The 4,274-nt window shown below is 46.0% G+C and overlaps 1 pseudogene; it reads right to left on the bottom strand.

The window, feature by feature from the left end:
* Positions 1–3,298: 3,298 nt before the first annotated feature.
* On the bottom strand, positions 3,299–3,967 carry LOC101579341 (annotated as a pseudogene).
* Positions 3,968–4,274: the final 307 nt, after the last annotated feature.

Here is a 4,274-nt window from a genome sequence, read left to right as displayed (position 1 = left end):
TGTAATCCCAGCCCTGGGAGGCTGAGACAGGAGGATCACTATGAGCCTGAGCTGCAGAGCAAGACCCGGTACCAAATTAAAAACAAACAAACAAACAAACAAACAAACAAAAACCTACATTAACCAGGGCTTCCAAATCATTATAAATCTCTAGCCCATGGCTGATATACAAAGATAGAAGAGAAATATTTTTTTTTTCTATTAACAACATCACTGTTTCCAAATGTTGTTTCTCTTCAGAGCACTAATAATAACCACAGGTTTCACAGGATTGAAAGTGGATCTTGAGTGACTTTCTTCAGTCTCTTTTTCATTGGTCAGGGCTTTTGGTGGAGACAGCCCAACACCGAGACCTAGTTTGCCCACCTGCCTAACAGAGTGCCACAGAGGTAGTCTGAACGGTAGACATGATTTCTCACAGTTCTGGAAGCTGGAAATCCATGGCCAGAGGACCACATGGCTAGCTTCTGGTAAGGGCTTTTTCCTGGCTTTCACATGGCCACCTTTTCACGGCTCACCTTGTAGAGGCAACACAGATAGATGCCCTTGCAAAAAGAGGACACTGGGGAGATAGCTCAGTCATCTAAGTGCCTGCCTGGCAAGCGTAAGGACCCAGGATTGATCACCAGTACTGCGTGTTGCGCTGGCCCCTGAAATTGGGTGTTGTGGCACACACCTGCCCTCTCAGCGCTGGGAAGGCTGATACAGGAGGATCACTGTGAGTCTGAGCCGTGAGGTGAGACCCTGTACCAAATACATAAATAATAATAATAATAAAATAAAAAGAGGACACTAATCTCAGCACAAGAGCCCCATCATTGTGACCTCTTGGCATCTTAATTTTCTTTTAAAGGCCTCAGTGCTAAACACTGTCACCTTGGGGCCTAGGGGTTCAACATATGAATGGGGTTTAGTCTATACAGTGTTGTGGACAGGAGCAACAACACCAGCTCACTAAAAGAGAAATAATGGGTCAGGTGTGATACTGAACACCTGTAATCCCAGTACTTGGGAGGCTGAAATAGGAGGATTGCTGCGAGTTCAAGACCAGCTTGGGCTACAAAATGAGCTGAAAACCTGCCTGAACTGCATAGTGAGACCTTGTCTCAAAGAGAGAGGGAGAGGGTAGGGGGAGAGAGAGAGAGAGAGAGAGAGAGAGAGAGAGAGAGAGAGAGAGAGAGACAGACAGAGTAAGACAGAGTGAGAAAGAGAGAGATAGAGAGACAGAGAGACAGAGAGAGAGGAAGAAGAAGGAGGAGGAGAATGAGAAGGAGGGAGGAGAGAGAGAGAAAGAGAGAGAGAAATAAGGGACTGAGTAAAGAAAATAAAAACAGAAAATAAAGGACTGTGGCTTACAGAAAAAAGAGGAAGGCTGGAGAAGCAGCGTCAGGAGGTATCAGTCAAGACAGAAGGGAAGCTAGAAGATGGGAGCCACATCATATCCAGACATAACCAGGGCTGGTTTCAGAAAGAGGCCACTACTGATGTCCCCATAGAGCCTTGGCATTGATGCACAGTCATTAAACACACTGTCTTTAGTGACTCAGCTGCCATGGTGGCCCTGTATCCGTGCCCTCTCCCTGCTTCCTTCTTTCTTCCCTTGAAATTCTGGTTCCAGGCTGGAGGAGGGCAGGAACTGGCCCTTCAGCTTCTCTGGTGAGGGGAGTTCATGCGGGGCTTGCCCCTGAAGGAGGGGTGGCTAGGGATGAGACTGGCTTGAATGTGGCCCCTAAAGGTTCATGTGCTGGGGGCTTGGTCCCCAGTGAGGTGGTGTGGAGTGGTAGAAAGTTTAAGAGTTGGGGCCTGGTGCAAAGAATTGGGCTACGCAGGTGCCGCCTCAGAAAGGATTCAAGCTGGTCTCATGCAGTGCCTTAGATCCAGGACAGCAAGTCATTATAAGTGATCAAGTCTAGCCCTTGAATCCCTCCCACTTCCTGTTTCACTTTGTAACTGTTCTATACTTGCACGTGTTCTGTCATGATGTCATCTCCCAAGATGCAATATACCTAGGAAACTCTCATAGAGACCCAACTAACGGGGCTCCCTGATCTTGGGCTGTTGTCTCAAAAAAAGTTAGCTAAATAAACCTCTTCAATGTTTAAATTACCCAATCTAGGTTATTTTGTTATGGCAGCAGAAAATCCCCCTAACACGGCAGAGATGTTGGAGGTGGGGTAGGGATGGGGAAGAAAACCATTCACTACTTACAATAATTCAAAGAATTTTACTCCATTGCCAGTGTTGGAAGGCAAGGAACAAGGTTAAACTGAGGCCTTTGCACTGACCTTAGCTTTCTTCCTTTTTTTAAACTTTTATTTTGAGACAGGGTTTCATCAAGTCATTAAGTTTGCCCACGCTGGGCTCAAACTTGTGATTCTCTTTTCTCTAACTCGCAGAGGGCTGGGATCAAAGTCATGTGCCACGATGCCTGGCTCATTAAGTATCACTGGATTGTTCCCAAGCCTCTCTTTGACCTCATTTCCTCACCTGTGAAGTGGAGACAAGAGTCATACTCACCCATTGGGTTTTTGTAAGGATTACAGGAATAAATATATGGAAGATTATGTGGTTACCTCAGGAGAGACAGCCTGGAACATAGCAAGTGTCATTCAAGAATTAAAAATAAATAAATACCTAGCTGGTCAGAAAAGTTTTAAAGGTGGAGAGGCAAAAGCAAGACACTAAAGTCACCATGTCATTATTTCCCAGGATTGCCGCTGCTAACAATGCCAAGTTCCTCTCTCCGAGAGGCCTCTTTCACGCATGTGTTGAGTCTGGAAATGCCATTCGTTCCACACGAATTCTTGCCGGTGCCTGTATTGTTACATCTTCTTGTGGTTGTGGTACAATGAAGAAAGGCTGTGGGGAATACGCTTGTGCTATTTAAAAAAAAAATTGTAGAAAATGAACGAGTAGAGCAGATCTGTGAATTGTTGTCTCCTGTCTGTGATCACTTAAGTGCAAAAATTGGAGTAAGAACTTAGAAATGTTAATACTAATTAGACAGCAGCACGATAACCAGGCGGGTGGCCCCTGGCCAGATCTCCTGAACTGGGCTACAGAGCAGTTCCAGTGTTATGAATTCAGAGCTTCGTGTGATATGAACTGCATACTGCTCCTGCCTTGTAAGATCACACATGGCCTGTAGTAGATTGGAGACAGACAAAGAGCCACGTCTTCTTTCCTATGAATGGGCTGAGAAGCACTGAGGTTGCTCATTGTCTTTATTGATCTATTTTTATTTTATTTTATTTTGTCCTTCAAGCTTTTGTTGAAGTGCAATGATCCGGGATGAATTTTAGATCTTGTTAAGAGCAGCTACATCCATGAACTGCACATAGTCCTCGAAAGCAGTCATCTGCTCTTCCAGCATATCTGTTCCAACTTTATCATCTTCAACCACACACTGTACTTGCAGCTTTTTAATTCCGTATCCCACTGGAACTAGTTTAGAGGAGCCCCTGCCCAAGACCTCTGCTGAATGCTTCGGACGCAGTCCTCTAGTTTCACCATATCTCTTTCATCATCCCAAGGTTTCACGTCTAGCAAGATGGAAGACTTGGCAACAAGTGCAGGGTTTTTGGCTTTCTTGGATTCATACTGTGCAGGCTGTTCTTCCCTTAGCCTCTTTGCTTCTTCACTTTCCTCTGCATCATCAGAACCAAAGAGATTAATATCATCATCGTCTTTATTGTCCCCAGCTCCACCTCCGGTGGTGTCTGCCACATTGGCAGGGACATGCTTGCTTAAAGCTTTCTTCACTCCTGGCCGTTTCCTTTTCGTAAGACTTGATGTGATTGTACCAAAGTAGCACGTGACAGAAGTTGGCAGGCAAGGGGCAGGAGACTGCTTCAAATATGGCCACATCTGCCTGTGAGGGCACAAACCCCTCGATGTAGCTCTTGTCAGCCGGGTAATTGTTGAGCACCTGCAGGCCGCAGGGGATTTTCAGGTCTCTGAAACCCATGGCCTCAGCTGTCTGCGGGAGCAGGGCAGTGGTGGAGTGAAGAGTGCAAAAGACTGATACCCAGTGCTGAGAGAAAAAAAGGTACTGAGTCTTTAAATCCTTTCTTTCTTCCTTTCCTTCCCTTCTCTTCCCTTCCCTCTCCTTCCCTCCCTCCTTCCCTCCTTCCTTCCTTCCTTCTCTCTCTGTCTCTCTTTCTCTGTCTCTCCCTGTCTCTCTTTGTCTCTCTGTCTGTCTGTCTCTGTCTGTTTGTCTCTGTCTCTGTCTCTCTCTCTCTCTCTCTCTCTCTCTCTCTCTCTCTCTCTCTCTC

The sequence above is a fragment of the Octodon degus genome, unplaced genomic scaffold (assembly GCF_000260255.1).
Source record: "Octodon degus isolate 3935 unplaced genomic scaffold, OctDeg1.0 scaffold00112, whole genome shotgun sequence".
Taxonomy (NCBI): Eukaryota; Metazoa; Chordata; class Mammalia; order Rodentia; family Octodontidae; genus Octodon; species Octodon degus.
Note: the sequence above shows the minus strand (reverse complement) of the source record. Positions and strands in the feature narration are given on the sequence as shown.